This window comes from Protopterus annectens, chromosome 5.part0, assembly GCF_019279795.1.
Source record: "Protopterus annectens isolate FY-2018-M chromosome 5.part0, PAN1.0, whole genome shotgun sequence".
NCBI lineage: Eukaryota > Metazoa > Chordata > Ceratodontiformes > Protopteridae > Protopterus > Protopterus annectens.
In genome coordinates this window covers 1,759,930,983-1,759,951,335 of record NC_056735.1, presented here as the reverse complement: position 1 = coordinate 1,759,951,335, position 20,353 = coordinate 1,759,930,983, and the positions used below count along the sequence as shown (strand labels likewise).

General features: G+C 39.1%; 1 protein-coding gene across 3 annotated transcripts in view; it reads left to right on the top strand.

Moving 5' to 3' along the window:
• Positions 1–20,353, top strand: part of LOC122801881 (chloride intracellular channel protein 4-like) — a 406,749-nt gene that overhangs the window by 301,452 nt on the left and 84,944 nt on the right. The gene's annotated exons all lie outside the window — the stretch shown is intronic.

Sequence of the window (20,353 nt, the reverse complement as noted above, 5' to 3'; positions counted from 1 at the left end):
TTGCAGAACCACTTTGCAATGTTTCAACCTGAACCACAGAAGTTCGATTAGTGCATTCTGTTGTGACACTAATATGCTCCATCTGTGCTTTTTAGCTGTCAGAGAGTGCTGTCTATTCCATTCACAGTTGTGTCTGTATTCCTTATAGAACACAAGGTGTCTTGTCTTCTGGCATTGGTTCATGTGGCAGGTATAGTTTGTAATGTGAATGAAAACATTTTAAGAGAGAAGTGCTGTAGCATGTCCATCTTGAGCTGTATTTTCTAATTTTCAGCATACTCAGATATACTTTGTAAAATAGTGGGTGAGCTGTACATATATGTGTATATATGTGTGTATATATATATATATATATATATATATATATATATATATATATCAGGGAAATGAGTGGGAATAGCCCACTGCAGTGGCACAGGAGGATAAAACCCTGACTATGGCATAGGTGACTAGAGTAGATTAGTAGCTCAGGTGCCTGATAGGGCAGTAGGTGGGATGGGCATACCTGGCATGTGGTGGAGGGAGCATGCTTGCTAAATCAGATCTCTTTGGGCCCTGATGGAGGTTGGGACTCAGAGAGAGATCGCCAGGTTGTGTGGGTTGCAGATAAAGGAGGCATGGCTGCTCTAGGATCAGAGGTAGTCACATTCTCAAAGAATCAAATCTAATGGCATAACCAGTCTCTAGACATGATATATCAACACCCAAAGGATAGGCTTAGGAAAAATCTTGATGCATGATAGATTGTATGGATTACATCAGCTAATACCATTAAGTCCTTGCAGCACTACCAACGTCTTCAGAAATGTTGTTTGTTTTAGACATCCAACACCATCTGTTTAAAAAACTGTCCCTTCACATGACTCATACACATTCTATCTGCTATTTCCCAGTTATTCATTCCATATTTGACTCTTTAGATCGTCTTGAGGAATTTCAAAGTTTCTGTCATGTTCCTCTGCTCTAATACCCTCTACACTCTAGCTCTCTCTCTGTCTTTCTCTGTCTATCAATCTATCAGTATATATATATATATATATATATATATATATATATATATATATATATGTGTGTGTGTGTGTATGTACACACAAACACATATATACATATATATATATGTATATATATATATATATATATATATATATATATATATATATATATATATATATATATATATATATATATATGCATATGTTTGTTTATGTATGTGGATGTCTCCATGACAAATATTCATCTGTGAGCATCAGTGAAATTCAAAAATAGGATTACTCGTAATTGAGCTTATAGATACTCATTAAAAACTGAAAATTGCTAGAATCACTATGAAAACATGTCTGCAGGAGGGGCTTTTCCTCCTGCACTATACCAACATGGGGGGTTGTTTCCTTATCCCCCTGCTTCATATATATATATATATATATATATATATATATATATATATATATATATATATATATTTACTAACTCCAGGATACCTTTAACTGAGGGCAGTGCTCTACGATATAACAGTCTCAAGCTTTAATACAACCTACATCTGCTACACATTTGTAATCTCATGTTGGAGCATAATTCACAAATGTCTTTAGCCTGGCATCACCCATATGCATATATGCCCATGAACTCAAATGCATATGTGTGTTTATGTGTCTGTATGTATATATATATATATATATATATATATATATATATATATATATATATATATATATATGATACATGTGTGCATGTCTGTTTATCTATATCTATCAAATTATATGTCTATTATATGTATTTATATGTCTATATTCTATATCTCTCCTGAGAAACCATTCCATTGCTGAGGAGTACATCTCCCAAACTCTAGAAAGTCTCTTATATCATCCCTCTTCACAAAGGTGCTTCTCTGCTGAGTTTTCAAACTACAAGCCAATTGCCCTCCTCCCTCCCATAGCCAAGATTCTTGAAAAATGCATACACAGACAACTCTTCGACTATATACTAAGCAATAATCTCCTATCTGCATCTCAACATGGCTTCAGACCTAAACACAGTACAACCACTGCCTTTGTTAGTTTTACAAATTCAGTCAACCCGCTTAGAAATGACAACCAGCTCATCTTGTCTGTCTTCCTTGATATGTCTAAGGCCTTTGATACAGTATCTCACCAAAAGCTACTAAATGAGCTTCCTTAAACCTAACTTAGCCAACCCTCTTCTGGTTTCTCAGCTACTTTACTGACTGCCAACAGGCAGTTAAGTGGAAAAATGAACTCTCCGCCCTATTACCGATCTCAGTAGGAGTACCCCAAGGCTCAATTCTTGGTCCATTGCTCTTCACCATATTCACCATCAGGCTCAGCACAGCCACCCAGCATACAATCATCATTCAGTATGCAGATGACTCTTCCCTCATATGTTCAGCTCCCTCCCTACCAGAACACCTACAAACAACCCAACAGTCTTTCCAAGACATTGAAAAACACCTCTCAGACTCTCAACTTATACTCAGTTCAAATAAACCAAAGCTTATGCTCTTCACTAATAGCAACGTTCCTGATAACTATTCCCCCTTCACCAGCTACTCTGCCAATAAAACTAAAATTGAACCTGTCCAGCACATCAAACTCCTTGGAGTAACAATTGACAACAACCTAAAATTTGACAAACACCTAACTCTAACTATCAAAAAGGTCCACATTAATCTAGGCTCGCTATACAGAGTGGTCATACCTAAGTGAGACACTAAATATTCCATAACAAGGACTCATCTACTCTCTACCATTCTATATGCCTCACCAATATTTACTAATTTCAGAAAATCAGATTAAACAAACTGGAGTCCTGCTATAATAAAATCGCAAGATTCGCTGCTAACCTCCTTTACAGATCACATCACTGTACAGCACTTTATAACTAAACTGGATTGAACTAACCAATCTCCTATCCTTCAGCCAACTAACTTTCATTCATTCCATCTTCCACCATCCAAACAACTGTCCAGCACTCAAGAGCTTAGTGTAGCCCTACTCAAAGGGGGGTGGCCACTAAGATCCTCCAACAAACTACTACTCTAGCTAAATCTAATAACTGTTACGGCAACTTTCTATTCTCCCACCAAATATATAAGTCCTGGAATTCCATGCCTCAGACAATACTAAATTCTAGCAACACATCCATATTTAAACTACTGCTTAAGGAACACCTAACCAAAAACTGGCTTTGCTCCTGTATTAATCCAGGCTGATTATTCTGTCCTTCCTTGTTCTTACAACTAAAATAGCTCTTCTCTTATTAAATTCTAACATCCAAGCTATCCCTTATCTCATGGAATTTCAGTTTCTCTCAACCTATCTCAAGCTCACCACTGCTCCTATTTCTATCTACCTATCTCAACCTCACCACTGCTCCTATTTCTATCTACCTATTTCAAGCTCACCACTGCTATTTCTATCTACCTATCTCAAGCTCACCACTGCTCCTGTTTCTATCTACCTAGCTCAAGCTCAACACTGCTACTATTTCTATCTACCTAGCTCAAGCTCACCACTGCTCCTGTTTCTATCTACCTATCTCAAGCTCAACACTGCTCCTATTTCTATCTACCTAGCTCAAGCTCAACACTGCTCCTATTTCTATCTACCTAGCTCAAGCTCACCACTGCTCCTATTTCTATCTACCTATCTCAAGCTCACCACTGCTATTTCTATCTACCTTCTCAAGCTCACCACTACTCCTATTTATATCTACCTAGCTCAAGCTCAACACTGCTCCTATTTCTATCTACCTTGCTCAAGCTCAACACTGCTCCTATTTCTGTCTACCTATCTCAAGCTCACCACTGCTCCTGTTTCTATCTACCTATCTCAAGCTCAACACTGCTCCTATTTATATCTACCTATCTCAAGCTCACCACTGCTATTTCTATCTACCTTCTCAAGCTCACCACTGCTCCTGTTTCTACCTATCTCAAGCTCACCACTGCTCCTATTTCTATCTACCTATCTCAAGCTTCCTGCAGTTTTATCATATTCCCTCCTTCTTGTACTTCACCTCAATATTGCCTTAGCTATCTCTGTTTAGAACAAGTAGCATTAGTATAGCAACAGTCAGCCATATTCTTGTTCATATACCAAACGTATCTCATGAATATTTACCACCAAAACCATGATATCGATCTACTGATCAGTCATTTCTCTATGATGGCACAAGCTACTTTGTGGTAGTTTGTTTGCTAGCTTTCTTTTTTTCACTTTATATTACTCTCTCAGTTTTTATTGTTTATGTATAAACTATTTACTACCTATATTTACCAAAGTTATGTATTCTTCATTGTTATTGATTTCTTGTATTGTTTTAAATGTGCTTTTTAATTGGAGCTTTTCTCCTCGTGTCTCTGCTGATAAAGGGCCACTGGCCCAGTTGGAAATCCCTGGTAAAGAAATGTAAAATAAAATTAAAATAAATAAATGTTTTTGTAGTGCCCCTTGTCCTGCCTCTGTAACCTTATTCCAAGCTGTGGCCTCCACTTCCTAGCTGAAGCAGCACTTGCATTAATTGTATCTTGAAGCAACATATCAAAGATCCTGGAAAATGATGTTGGTGATGTCTTTTCAAATCCTGTCTATTCTAGACAAAAAGCATCTAGTGTAAAGCACTTGAAATGAGATCCCTAAGCTGCTGACTGCAGGCATTTTTTACCCAGGCTGTATTCACATGAGAAGCATCAGTATTACTCAGTCTGGGGCTTATTACTACACCTTAGATTTATTTGTGTCTTTCTTTGAACAGTCATTACACATATGAGGCTTCTCTTCAGTTTTATAGTATCCTTTTACCTCAAATCTATAGGACTTGTTTGAGTAGGTGCTTCCAACCTTAACTACTACAAGCCATCATCTGTGCTGCACTGTTTACTTTTAAAGTCTGTCGTGTCGCCATTTAAGGCAAATGCTTGCTTATGTCATTAGAAACAAGGGATATCTTGTCCTCATCTCATCTGAAAACTTACTTCCTTGTGTATTTTGGGGATCACGTACTAGCAGGAAGTGTTAATTATAAATTCAGCAATGTATTTACTCATAATGAAAATGACAGTTGCCCTTCTATCACATTCACCCATGTTTGCATGTGTCCTAATTTGGTCATTTCTACAGCCTAGATTAAAATCATTTTCAGCCTCTTGAATGTTCAAAGGGTAGACAGGTGTGGGTCTATATCACTTTGTCGAATCACTAATCAGCGAACACCTATTCGTTAAAATCTTTTTTTATCATCATCAAATGACAAATTGTTACTAGGGCAAACCAATGTTTGGCCACCATCTGGAATTTGCACTTTTCCCCACTGTAGTGCAATCTCAGAGTTGGTATATTTAGTTGGGGGGGTGCAGCCCCCCACATTGGGGGATGTGGGAAGCATATCCCCCACCTGGGTAGGTTTTAAATTTTATGATTTTTTTTTCACAGTCGCTTGGTTGGCCTACCATTGGTTTGCCCAAGATACAATTTTCATTAAAATGGCATTCAGTGATTAGCGGCTTTGATAATAAAAGGTTCGATGAATAGATGTTCGCTGATTAGCAATTTGACTAAGTGATATAGACCTGGCAGGTGTTAATCTTTAAAAAAAGTCCAAAACATACACTGTGAAGTAGTAGGAAACACTTTCAGCCAGCCAAACTGTTCAGTCCAAGCTGTTTTTATTCTTTTCTTTTGTTTTTTTTTATTTGAGGTGTTAATCTTTCTAAGGATGATTTCCATTTGCTGAGACTGATTCTATCTTACTAATGATGGATTGCTTACACTGATGCCTTTTGCCAGAAGAGGCTTGAAGCTGAGGATGTCCATTCACTGTATGCCTCTTTTCAATGTAACCTGTCAACAGTTTATTGAGGATTCTTCCCATGTGAAGAGCAACGGTCTTTTCATCTTTGCCACTTGGTTACTTTGAAAGAGTTGGCTTTACCATTTAGTACCACTTCAGATTCCTCTAGAATTATTTGTGTGATTCGCAGTTACAGTCATGGTGAAAGAGCAAAGTCCTTTGTGAGGAAAGAAACCAAAACAGTGGCAAAAGTGGAAAAGGTCAGAAAAATGCACTATACTACACTTGTAGCACAACAGCCCTGGTGAGAAGTTTCAGGGGGAAGTAAACAAATTCTCAGTTACCTCCTTCATAACAAACAACTAACCCCAAGTCAACATGGCTTTTAGGCCTAAACATAGCACAACTGCTGCCTTACTGCTCTTTATGGAAACAGTGAACACTGCAAGGGACTCCTGCAAACATGTCTCTTCATTATTTATTGACCTGTCAAAAGCTTTTGATACTGTCACCCATCCCAGACTTCTACAGTGTCTATCTACTCTTGGCCTTTCATCTTAATGTCTCTAGTGGTTTACTAGCTACCTATCAAACAGTCAGCAATCAGTAAAATGGCAAGGTTCTATCTCTCCTTATCTTTCTAATGTCACAAGGGTTCCCCAAGGTCAAATTCTTGGACCCCTTCTATTCAAAGTCTTTATCAATAACCTTCATACCTCCTTCTGTCATGGCTCCCTAATTCAATATGCAGATGATTTGTCTATTATCTGTTCCTCTGATAGTCTGCCACACCTACAGCAACTTACTCTAGAAGCACTCTATTCTAGAAAAAGTTGGTATAGTAATGCACAATTGTTACGTAATCCCAATAAAACTAAGCTCCTCCTTTTCACCACTAAAGCCTCTGCCATAAATAAAACTAATTTTGCAATCATACCGCTCAACTGTACAGATTTTTGCAGAATGTCCAGATTTTGGCTTTATATCTTTGGTTTGTGTTTCATAAAATTGTGGTTTTCTGGCAAATTAGTGGTAAATCTTTAAAGACTGGAGTTTAAAAATAATGACAGGCATTTCAGTTTCAGACTTCATATCCCTCAGAAAATTCATGCTAATGCAAAACCTGTTATTCTATCAACTTTCTAAGAGCAATATTTAAAAATTGTCCCTATTTTTGGGCCTTTGTCCCACTTTTATTTACTGCTTTGTCCAGATTTCTTGCTCTAAGAGGTTGAGAGGTATGTTTGCAATTATTTCACAAAATAATATAGTAATTGAAGTAGGTCATCATACTAAACTGCTAGGTGTGATGATAGATGAAAACTTTAAATGTGACCTTTATATCCATAATACTATAAAAAAAACAACAGACGCTTAGGATTCTATACAGGCATACATAGTTCCTACAGACATCTAACAAACAAACTCTTGCAAAAACCTACCTGTTACTTTCACTCATCTGTGGAGCCCCTATCCTCACCAATAGCCTTACTAAAAATAAAGCTAGAAATGCATTACAATAAAATAGAAAATTTACATCTAACGCAAAACATTATACTCATCATTGCATAGCTATGCACTCTCTTAAGTGGCTTAAATTCCCACAACATGTCATCTACCTACAACTTATAACTACCCATAAAATCATACATAAACCTGACACCTGCCCAGCCATTAACTTCACATTCCACAGCTATCTGCCCAAAAGATCTCTCAAATCTGAAGATAATGCCTGTTAATACACAAACCTAATAAATCAGTTGGCCAAAGTCTATGGTCTTATTCTGTCTCTAAAACCTGGAACTCCCTACCTGTAATAATCAGAGCTAATTGAAATCTCCCAAACTTTAAACACAGCTTAAAGGAATACCTATCAAATTCCTGGAAGTGCTCTTGCTCAAATTCCAGCTGAAACTAGAAGCATTATTATGCACACTTCTTTTTTTTTCTACTCATTCATATCTTCTCATTTCTTTGCATTTTTCACTACTCATTCTCACCTTCTCATTCTCCCATTTTATTACCCCTTGCTACCTGTGTCCACTATTCCTCATTCGTTCTGTCCACGTTACTCTTCTGTATCCTCTTCCTCTCCCCTGACCCTGTCACTGCTATACTAACTCTTATCCTAACATAACCTTCCTTACTTACCCCAAATAACTTCCATTCTTAGTCTCCTTAGTCTGATTTGTAATCTGCTGCTGATTGATGTTCTTTTTTCTTTTATCAATTATTGTCTCTGTTTATCTATTATTATGTCTTTGTTTGAGTTATTGTATTGTTATGTCTTTGTTTAAATTTCTGTAATATCACTGGAACTTTTCTCACTGGGCCTACACTGAAAACGGGTACTTCCGGACCCACACAGACTTTCCTGGTAAACGAATGTATACAAATAAATAAATAAGTGTAAATAGTGGCAAAAGAGAATGGAGAGGCCCTGACAGTGTTAATTACACCATCAATGGGATACTAGGAGCAGAAGGAGAGGTCAGCAGATGCAAATGCAAAAAATAAATATTGTGATGTTTCCTGAAGTTATGCTGCCATTACAGTATGGCCTGGTCAGGTTGCACCTTGAGGAATATGTATAATTATGGGTGTCATACGAGGAGAGGAACATAAGGCTGTTGAATGGGTTTCAGACGAAAGCCCCTTGAAGGGTTCATTGGCTGGAGGGAAAATAGTATGACTAAAGACTGGACGAAGTGGAGCTCTTATCTTATGGCTTAATAAGAAACAGGAAGACATACATCAGATGCAAAAAAAATCATGTCAGGTAAACTTGAAGGGTTCATTCCTCACAGAAAGGACAGAGAAGGAAGAAGCACAGGCAGCAGATCATAGAAAAAAGCTACTTCCTGGAGCTGCAAACATTTCATGGAGAGAGTTGTGGACCCATGGATTGGACTTTTAAAATGGATGTTCGTGGGGGTTACACTGGCACATTCAAGAAGGCATGGATCTTGTGGAGACTTAATCTCAACATCTGCCAGCCAAGAAACATAGTGCAATATAATTCATGTAATGAGTTTTCACAAAGTAAGAGGCGGTCATGACTTAAGTAGCTTCCAACAGACTAGTGACACTTTCTCAGTATACTCATTTTAGGGTGTTAGAAAAATATGTATTAATATATGTTTAGTGCTTATTAGAAGCTAAAAGAGTTAACACATTTCATTCTATTTTGTGTACAGCTTAATTCAGTATGAAATTATAAGATGATTTTTCAGACTACAGTATGCTTTCTGAAACTGCAAGATACACCCTGACCTAGTATTTGCTAGCACAGCAAAATTCATGTTTATGCCTTTTGGAAATGTACTCTGTATTAGCACGTTTTTGTCTCCTTGCCGCAAGATTAAAGTGCCTTAACCTGAACCTGCCGTGTATTGATCATTTTGAAGTTTATTTTTCCTTTGACATAGGGCATTATGTTATGAACAACTATAATGTCATTGTACTGTTTTGCCCTCCAAAGTAATTACATGGTTATTATTCAGAGCATCCCTTCTGGACAGAGCAATAAATGACAGTATGGTGGTTTATACAGTGACATTTTACAGTGGGAATTATATAAACTTCATCTCAAAATGTGCATAACTGCTGGCCCACTGCCATAAGTAGAGGACAGATATGCAACTCATTATGCACTCACATAAATGCAGACACTTTTTTTGGCCAAACTAGTCTGAGTATCTGGCATTTTTTTGTTACTGGCTTGCACATGCTTTTCTTACAAGAACAAGGCATGATTGCAGAAATATGAATGTCCTTCCTGTTTCAGTCAAGTTGCTGACAAGAGCTCTGACTTCTTTTGTTTTCTGATTTTTTACTATATCTTTTAATAAGTTTAACAATATGAATCTCTGCACATGCAGTACAAGTCAAGTGCAATTATATAGATAAAATAAGTTGTTCATTGTAGAATTAAACAAAGGCATGATATACCAAGACATGACCAGTAATCCCTAATACAAGTATATAATGAAAGCACTTAAATGTATATTCACAACATCCTTTTTACTAGGCTGGTAAATTTCCATTAAAAAGATGATGCATGTCAGATCCCTGCTATGATCTCAGTCACTTCACCCCAAATACTAGTTTTAATCAACTCAGCACCATTCATTCCCCCTACTCAGCCTAAACGTGGCCTCTGTTCCCACTGCGACCTGCAACACTCACATCAACATCTACATGCCACACCATCCCCCAAACATTACTGTCAAGCCCCTTAACCTAGCACATTTGTAGGACAACCATAGTATATGACCATTCCACACTATCATCTGCAACTCACTTTAGAAAAGCATTTGTCTGGGACTTTTGGAAACCCCACTTTCCTCAAAACTGTTAAGTTTAAATCCATCACCATCCACTGCATTCCACCATCTTTTTGTTAGTACTTTCTTATCACTCCACAAACTTCTTTTAACTCTTAAAAACATGTTTAGCATGCTTTCTGCTCTCTGATTTCACATCTTCTAACATTCCATCTACTTACAATTTCCTTTTTTTAACCTATCCTGTCATAAAGTAACTTGATACATCTATCTCTTAGCCAACATCCATCACGAACATCTCTAATAGCCCCAAACAAATGTAGTATCCAAAGCCAATGCAAGCCGTCCCCATATACCTCTGACCAAACATAATACCGAAGGCCAATGCAAGCCATCCCCGTATACCTCTGACCAAACATAACACCCAAGGTCACTGCAAACCATCTCCGTATATCTCTGACCAAACATAATACTAAAGGCCACTGCATGCCATTCCCCTTATACTTCTGACCAAACATAATACCCAAGGCCACTGCAAGCCATCCCCATATACCTCTGACCAAACATAATACCCAAGGTCACTGCAAACCATCCATGTATATCTCTGACCAAACATAATACTAAAGGCTACTGCAAGCTATCCCCTTATACTTCTTACCAAACATAATACCCAAGGCCACTGCAAGACATCCCTGTATACCTGTGACCAAACATAATATTTAAGGCCACTGCAAGCCATCCCTGTATACCTCTGACCAAACATAATACCCAAGGCCACAGCAAGCCATCCCTGTATACCTCTGACCAAGCATAATACCCAAGGCCACTGCAAGCCATCCCTTGTATACCTCTGACCAAACATAATACCCAAGGCCACTGCAAGCCATTCCTGTATACCTCTGACCAAACATAATACCCAAGGCCACTGCAAGCCATCCCTGTATACCTCTGACCAAACATAATACCCAAGGCCACTGCAAGCCATCCTCCTATAACTCTGACCAAACATATTACCCAAGGCCACTGCAAACCATCCTTGTATACCTCTGACCAAACATAATACCCAAGGCCACTGCAAGCCATCCCCTTATACTTCTGACCAAGCATAATACCCAAGGCCACTGCAAGCCATCCCCGTATACCTCTGACCAAACATAATACCCAAGGCCACTGCAAGCCATCCTCCTATAACTCTGACCAAACATATTACCCAAGGCCACTGCAAGCCATCCCGGTATAGCTCTGACCACACCTTATGCACTCACTTCCACTGTTCTTTCATCTCATTTTATCCATGTCGCATGTGCAACTGATACAACTCTCCAGCAGTTCTCCCTTTCCTCCTTTCCTTCTGTCATAGCCCTTCTGAAGTCATAAAATAATAAATCACCCATAATGTCAAATATCTAATTGTCACAATACCTCAAAATTCTTAGCTACTCTGAGTCACATGCTCTCAGTAGCAGTTTCACAAATCCAGTTACATGCAGCTTAGGACCTGTGATTTTTTTCACCCTTCTTTATTAATATATAACCCCTCTATCTTACTCTTATCGGTGTTCCTCTACCACTACAACCTAATTTGCATTTCTCTCCCACAACATGCAGGTTCACAAATTGATATGTTTTAAAATTACACAGTTTCTTGGACTGTAAGAGTTCTGACATGTTTTTCTAGCAAAAGATTCACCCCAGGGTGGGACCCTGATGTGGAAGTATCAGATTTATTCCAGCAGTTTCTAACAGGGTTTAAATATTCACAAGTAGTAGATGTGCCCCTGTGTTTAGGATGCCAGTCTTTTAAAGCAGATGGCATATGCTCTGAGGTAAGCAAGACTGCATTTAAAAGGCATGTGTTATGAATAGAAAATTTGTATTTTAAAATAGATGCGTATAAGAGCTGCAACAACTGGTACTATAGAGCCCTGAGGTGAAATGCTATTGTAGGAGTGTTATGTTACCCCATGGGGGTTAATCCAAGGTTTTATGTTTTTAATGACAGTAGTTGTGTCCGTTTGGGGTGCTTTGTCCTTTAAAGTAGATAATGCAGACTGTGACATAAGTAGCTATGGATGTGCATGAACTTACAGTATGTTTAAAGTCCATGAATTCAGGGATAGGTATGTCCTCAGTTAATGTTGTAGCCATTTAAATGGATTTAACAAGCCATGAGGTAGACTATTTAGGATTTAGAATGCATCACAGGTTAATGGCTGCGAGTGAGCAGTCTTTTGTGCCTTAACATGCCAGATAATGATGGCATGCATATGTACTTTCACACTCCTGAATGTGTGTTTCAGTATTACCTTAAAATGCACAGTATTTGTTTTTAAAACAAAGCTGGTGTTAACCTTAGCTAAGTGCTACTTCATTTTTCCTAGGGAAAACAGTTACTTTGCGGTTATACTGAATTGAATATAGTAAACTACTAGTGAGGCAAGTTGTGTGACTTATAGAGTAAATCTCAGTGATATTCTGGATATGTAGATTAAGGTACAGGTTGTCTCTTAGTATTTCATGTTAAGGTTATCGTCTTTCTAGAACCACAAAGTGGGACACAAATATTGAGTAATCAAATATATAACATAACAGTGGGTGTGAGCAAGACTATACTATAATAGTTCTGGATGAAATAAATTAACATGGGAGTAGGGCCTACTTAGCACCTAGCAGCCATGGTGCTTTTGATACTCCGTGGTACATTTTACACCCTTTTTGTCCATTCTTTTGATCCATTGATGGTATGAACACAATTTATGGATAATAAAGGAAATTCATCCTTTTTTTTCTTTCAGAAGAAATAAATTGTATTCAAGGTTTAGATTTCAAAGATAACAAATAATACTTCTCAGTAAATTAAGAAAATGTTTGTTAGAGTAATCATATCTGGGAATAATAATGTGCAGAGAAAGAGCACTACATATAATGTATTGGACAGGGGTGTCACCTCAAAGAGGAAACATTAGTAATAGACCATGTGTCATTTGCAATGCATAACATAGCAATCCAAAGTAAGAGATGTCAACATACTCAGTATGTACTAAAACATGTTTGGAGTGCTGTGGGCATAGATTTGTTTTAGTTCAAAGAACCAAAGTATCTCATATGTTGATTATTACTCCAAATGCCATGAAATAAACTGACTGAGACAATGCATGCAAGTGTGATTAGTGCTTTCAACTCCACACTCAAGACAGGAGATACCTGACAGTGGCTCTCAATACATAGGTCAGGAATTCAAAAGATTTCTGCATGGATGGGGATGAAAATATATAACATATAGCCTCATCTACACTACCCATATTCTAAGAAACTAGTTGATAGAAATATGACGACTGTCATCCTGTGATTTTCTAACATAAAAATACTCAAGAATACAAAGGCAGGACCTTGGTTTAAGTATCCATGGATGGAAAAAATATATATCAGATGGAACTAGATACTAAAAATTATTTGAAAATAAAGCAATGAGTAAAGCTCTTATCTAAATGTCTGGATGTACTATTAGTCTGTCACAACTGGAATTGGATATAGGCCAGGATTCAGAAACAGGCTCAGACACAAGCAGTAAGGCAGAGGCAAAAAGGGCCTTTTTTAGAAATTGCAGAAGCCAAAGATTCAAAGTCACATTAGCTGCATTGAGGAAAGACTTCATTATTGGCTAATTTGCATGTCTCTGAATTCTTTGGATCTTTGAAGTAAAGCACTGTGGTAGGGCAATGTCTGAATCAGAAATGGCTGCAGCTAGTGGTAACGAGGGAAAAAGTTCAGAATATGACTTGGGTGGGATGAGAGACTGAGTTATCCTGAAATGTCATGTATTTCACTAAAAATGGCAAACTTTGTATATCCCAAAGATGGTAAGAACCTAAGAGAAAATGACCATTTGAAATGTTGGGACCCACTAGAGCAAGTTCCATAACTGAGACTGAGTGGCTGAAAAATAGATTTACTTACACTAAGTCCGAGATGGCCATTTCTTGGAATATTTCATTTTCTCTGAGGTATGGTGATCTCAGAGTAGGTATATATAAGTTTGGGGGCTGTGAGGGGCTTGCCCCCCCCCCCCCCGCAAAAATGAAGTTTAAAGGAAAAGAGCGAGCTTCAGGATGCACTCTTTTCCTACATTTTTAGTCTTTTTTTTTTTCTTGTTGGCACTCAGCGTTTTGACTGAGGACATTTCAATAGGGAGCCAAAAATCATTACCATTCACCACAACCCCTAGAAAGTAAAACTGTTAGTCGTCTGGGTACAAAGGATGATATCTAAAGTTGCCCACATGGCCTATTATATGGATGAATTTGTATATATATATATATATATATATGGGTCTACTTCTAATGAACGAAAAGTCATATAGCTGAATCAAAAATTACTGAGACAAGTTTAGGAGATGTATGTGGCAGCAGTTCTAATTTACAAGTGGAAATACCACAAGAGTCTTGCTTAGCACTCATTATTGTTGTTTATCTGGTAGATAGCAAAGAATATTAAAATTATGAGCAGTTAATGAGGTGCATACTATAGACCAAGGTTTGATTTCTTCAGCCTCTGTTTGCCCACTGTTTGTCTCTGGGCAAGTCACTTATCCAGAACATACTCTTGGGCTGAGACTGAAAAACAATGTGGATCATTGTTCTACAACATTTAGGAAAAACAAATAAAAAAATAAACTCTGTCTTTATGAGTATCATTAATTTGTGAAATGCTGTGATGATTTTTAAATATACTGATGAATTGAAACTGGCCAGAATTACCATCATGTATGAGGATGACTAGATGATCGTGTAGAACATCCTACTTTCAATAAGAGGGTGGTTCAATGTCAGTGGCATGATAGCAAACACTTCCAAGTCAGTTTATTTATCACTTGGGTCTAGGAAAGCTGTGACAAGGTGTATGCTAAATAACAAAAGTATAATGGGTAAGTATTGTGATCAGGTGCATTTGTAGACAGGAAACTAAGCTGTAATACCATACTGAGCAGATGGGACTTAAACCTCACAACTCTCATGTGCCATCCTTAGGCTGGTCTGGAATAGGTCTTTCGTAATTATGACACCATTATTTAATACCACTATTGGATCTGTTCTGGAGTTTTTTGCCATGTATAGCCTTCAACAAATCCATTTTAATTTTAAAAGATTCAAAGAAGGTGGTCCACTTCTGTTTCTGGTTTGAAGTCTTTTGTATTACTAGATTTAAACTGCTGCATCAGTTATTTGTTATCATATGGTGTTTTTATAGTTGGTGGCTTTGCAGTTGCCCACCCCTAGTGTAAATTTGATCTGGGACCCTCCTCCCAGTCTAGTGTCATTACCTCATTCTACCCAGTACAGGGAGAACATTTGAGAAGTTCAATCAGCTTAGTTTCTGCTACTCCTTTCTCTCTTTCCACTACAAAAAAAAAAAAAAATTTAAAAAAAAATTTTTCTAAGCTTGTTTCCTGCCTTTCCTGTGGGTAGTCTAGCCTGGATATAGAGTTGCTGTCTCCAGGACTATTTGTAGGCTTCTAGGCCCCCAAGCCTTTCTGTGTTGGAGGGAAGTCTTCTAGCTTAATTTTGTTTCTTAGAACTAGCCAGTTTTTTGTTTCAGCACTTGTTCAGAACTTATTGTAAGCACTAAATAAGCTACAAATTACTACAGCACTCAACTTTCCTAGTTTCTAATACTTAACAAATAAGCACCTATTCAATCATGGCTAAGGGTCAGCTCCCGGTGTTTTCTCCTGTCTATCTGATGAATCTGGGCATCTTGGGGCAATGCAGTAATTGCCTCATGTACACAGACAACCCTCTCCTCCTACCACCCAACACTACAACCTGTGCGAGATGCACTTATATAGCCAAACTGGAAGCAAAGCTCTCTTCACCCAAGACTGGACTAGACAGTCAAGAGGAGAAGGTAAACACTTGCACCACACCACACTCAGCACATAGTCCCTCAAAACCTACGCCACCAAAACACACACACATAGAAACACAAAACACACACCTACATTCGTGGAGGCTCTCAGTAAAAACCTGCCCAAGAAACAGGGACCTCCAAAGCAGAAACACAAGCAACCTCCACCCGCCAACACAACCCAAATGACACATAGCCTACAAACTCAGTGTGCCACTCAACCACAGCCCATAAGGCATAACAACGTACCCAACACTCTAGTCATAGGTGACTGTATAGTCAGGCACACTGATGTTCCACTCACCAGGCTAAACAAGGAGAAAGTTACTGTCAGCTGCCAGTCAGGTGTCAGGATCCGCCACATAACGCATGCACTCAGGTCACTCCACAACAAGTACAAATATGACTCTGTCATTGCCCATGTTGGTGTGAATGACCTGAGATGTACCTCCTTGGACTACATGAAAAGGGACATGGAGGAGCTGTCTGTAGCCCAGGCAGGTATGACCCTAGCCCTGAGTAGCATCCTGCCATCACCCAGAATGATGCCACAGTACAAGGACAAAATGATTGACTTCAACAATTGGCTAAGCTTCTGGTGTCACTCTAAGGGGATCCAGTATCTGTCTGCCTGGGATGACATGATCGACAAGCCACAATGCTTTTCCAGAGATGGCCTGCACCTGTCATCCCTGGGATTCCAGATACTGACTAAGGCTCTAGCCACCCCTATAGTGCCTTTTTTAGGCAAGGTTCAAATGACAAATTCACCACCCTAACAGGTACAGGCAAGAAGAATCTGAGGGTATTGCTACTCAATGCTAGAAGTCTAAACCTCAAAATGCACTCTCTCAAAGCATTCCTTAAAATGGAGAACATCAACATCTGTGCAGTGACAGAGACCTGGTTCAAGGCTCCAGAGAGTACCCTGCATTACCAGGCTATAATTCATACCACACCTTTCGGCCACCTAACCTGGACCAAAACACTAAAGTCGGAGGTGTGTCCACATTCATTAAGGATATCCACACCTCCAGGCTAGTTGCTCAGCATAATGCATCCGAAATTATCCAAGTGCAACTAACTCTGGGAAAGACCGCAATCCAAATTGTAGCTTGCTACAGATCCCCCGCCATGCCCCAGGATTCCCACTCCTCATTTCTTGATACACTGGAAAGTATTAGAGTACAACCTAACACCCTAATAATGGGCGAGTTCAACTACCCTACCATTAACTGGGAAAACTACTCATGTACCAACTCTTGTGCTCAACGTTTTCTGGAATTCATAAATTCCAATGCCATGGATCAACTTATCCACACCTCCACCAGGGGCAGCAATATCCTAGACCTGGTTATTACCAACATGGGCAACCAGTGCTCCACACCAGAGGTCAATTCCTCGTTGGTCAGATCCGACCACAAGCTAATCAACCTAGACATCCACATCCCTCCCCCACCCCCCATTAGGGAAACCACAGTAAAAAATTTCTCCAAAGCCAACTTCACGCTTCTTAAGACAGAAGTGGCAAACTTCACGACACCCATGCTGATGGACAATAGAGGTATAACTGCTGAGTCCTACACAAATGCACTTTATAAGCACTTACACAAGTGCATGGATTGTGCAATCCCTAACAGAACCAAGATGCTATCCTCCAAAAAAAGGAAGCCAATCTGGTGGTCTCCTTCCATAAACAAACTCTACAACAGAAGAAAGAAACTGTTGCAAAAAAAGATTAAAATCCCATGATTGGAGAAACTCCCTGGTCAGCCACAGTAAGAAGCTGAGATCCCTCATAAAATCCTCCAAAGCTAGTTATGAAAACAAAATCGCCACTGACTCTAAAGACAAGCACAAAGCATTCTATAGCTATGTCAAGAATCTCAATGGCAACACTCAGATCTGCTCTGAGTTACAGCACAATGGCACTAAATATACAGAACCAACTGATATTGCCAACATCCTGGCAGATAGATTCAGTGCTAACTTCACCCCCTCTGTCATCCCCTAAAAGGCCCATCTCTATACCAGAAGAATGCAAAGTTCCTGTAATCATGGCTGCACAGATAAAAAACACGCTATCCAAAGCCAAGAACACAGCATCCATGGGACCTGATGACATCCCAGGCTGTGTTCTACATGAATTACAGGACAAACTGGCACCCCACCTAAGTACTATGTTCAATCATAGCCTCACCTCAAGCTATGTGCCCACTGAATGGTGCACAGCAACAGTTATCCCACTCCACAAAGGGGAGCCACCACAGACCCCAGAAACTACCGCCCCATTAGCCTAATGAGCCTGGTCTGCAAGGCTATGGAGTGTATCATCATGGAACTTATAAATAATGACATTGGTAATCTCCAAACTCAGGACCCCACCCAGTTTGGGTTTGTAAAAGGCAGATCATGTCTCCTAAACCTGATAGACTTCTTTGAAGCAGTCACCAAAGCCGTAGATGAGGGTAAGGTGGTTTACACAGCCTATCTAGATCTCACCAAGGCTTTCGACACCATCCCCCACTCTGGAATTATAGATAAACTAACTAAACTAGGTATAAATCCCTATGTCACAAGATGGATTGCCAACTGGCTCACTGACAGAACATACACTGTGAAAGTAGCAGACTCCAAATCCATCTTCAGGCCAGTGACAAGTGAAGTACCACAGGGTTCAGTTCTGGGTCCTCTCCTGTTTGGTATCTACTTCTCTGAAGTACAGGCCAACACAGAAGGTCTTTGGCTAACGAAGTTTGCAGATGACTGCAAACTAGGAGCCATAATCAAAACTCCAAAAGATGTGGACATCCTACAAAAGGGCCTCGCTGAGACAGATGCCTGGTGTCAAAGCCATGGCCTCAAGCTCAATGCCAAAAAGTGCATTGTCATTTCTTTTGGTAAAAACACAGTACCCATGAACTACCACTTAGGTGGTAGTCTACTTAACACCGAAAGTGTGATAAGAGACCTTGGGACACAGGTGGACAGTAGTCTCTCCTTTGATAATCACATTGCCACAGTAGTCAGGAAATCCTTCTATGTGGCACACCTCATCACAAAAGGTTTCTCATCCAGGAAAAAAGAGGTCATTGTTCCCCTCTATTCGTCACTCATTAGACCCATTATAAAGTACAATGCCCCTTTTGGTATGTACCTCACAAGACAACTGGACAGGCCACAGAAATACCTCACAAAGAGGATTACCAGCCTCAAAGAGATGCCCTATGCAGACCGTCTCAAAAAACTGCAGCTGTACTCCGTTGCATATTGCCTACTCAGAGGTGATCTCTGCCTAACACACAAAGCTATGTCAAACCCAGAGCTTTTAGACATGCTCCGCTTAAAGAAATCCCAATCCCTATGAGCTACATGCTCTAGGGACCGAAACCTCGTCACCACAATAAACAGAACATGCTGGAGGGATAGATTCCTGTCCCAGAGACTTCCCATACTCTGGAACAAACTACCTATCTATATCAAACAAAGCTCCTCATTAGCACTCTTCAAGAAAAATCTTGATGATTGGATGGGAGATAGGAAATTCACCCCGGGGATCACTTCTGTGGCTCTGCTCGACAGTGGCAGAGGAAAATAATTTTCTTGGGTGGCGAAAGCCAGGGTACATTTGACTAGGCTTATATAGGCCCTAGGGCCAATAGCCGAGTACCTACCTATGAACCTATATGTTAGGGTAGGAGGAAATGTTATTCTCTTTGTGTCTTTAGGAATGATACTTTTTAATGTGCTTTGATTGACAATGAGTAGCACTCCTCTAAAACTACCTGGATTTTATTGAAACTAGGAAATTTTACAAGATCATCTAGTCATCATGATGCAAGATGAGAATTTTGGGATTGGTACAGAACTGCAAACAAATGAACTGGTGTAGTGAGAGATATGATATTTTTTTTTGGGGGGGGAAGTATTTTTTTGGTGTCTCTGGTTAGAAATAAACCACAGGAAATTGCCAGAAAAGTGTATGTATAAAACTGGTAAGGTTACAGGAATAGTCATACATGTGAAAGCTTTGATTCACCAAAAGAAAACCAAATTAAATTTGTGGAAAAGAAAGCCAATGGAAAGTACACAACCCAACACAAATGCAATATTAATAAAAATGAAATGTGAGGAAGGTGAGACTTGTCTCAGGTATTCTAAAAAAAAAAAAAAGCAGTAAGAGGGTTAGGGACTTTAAAATGTACAAGAAGAGTTATTTCAAATAAGAAGAAAAATTAGTATTCCTCAGTAGACACAATTATAGAGGCTCGTTATGGAGTCCTGCATGCCGTCTTGGAAATGTTATCATTACAAGCATGTAGACAGAAATATGCCATTGCAGAAAGAGGCAACTAATG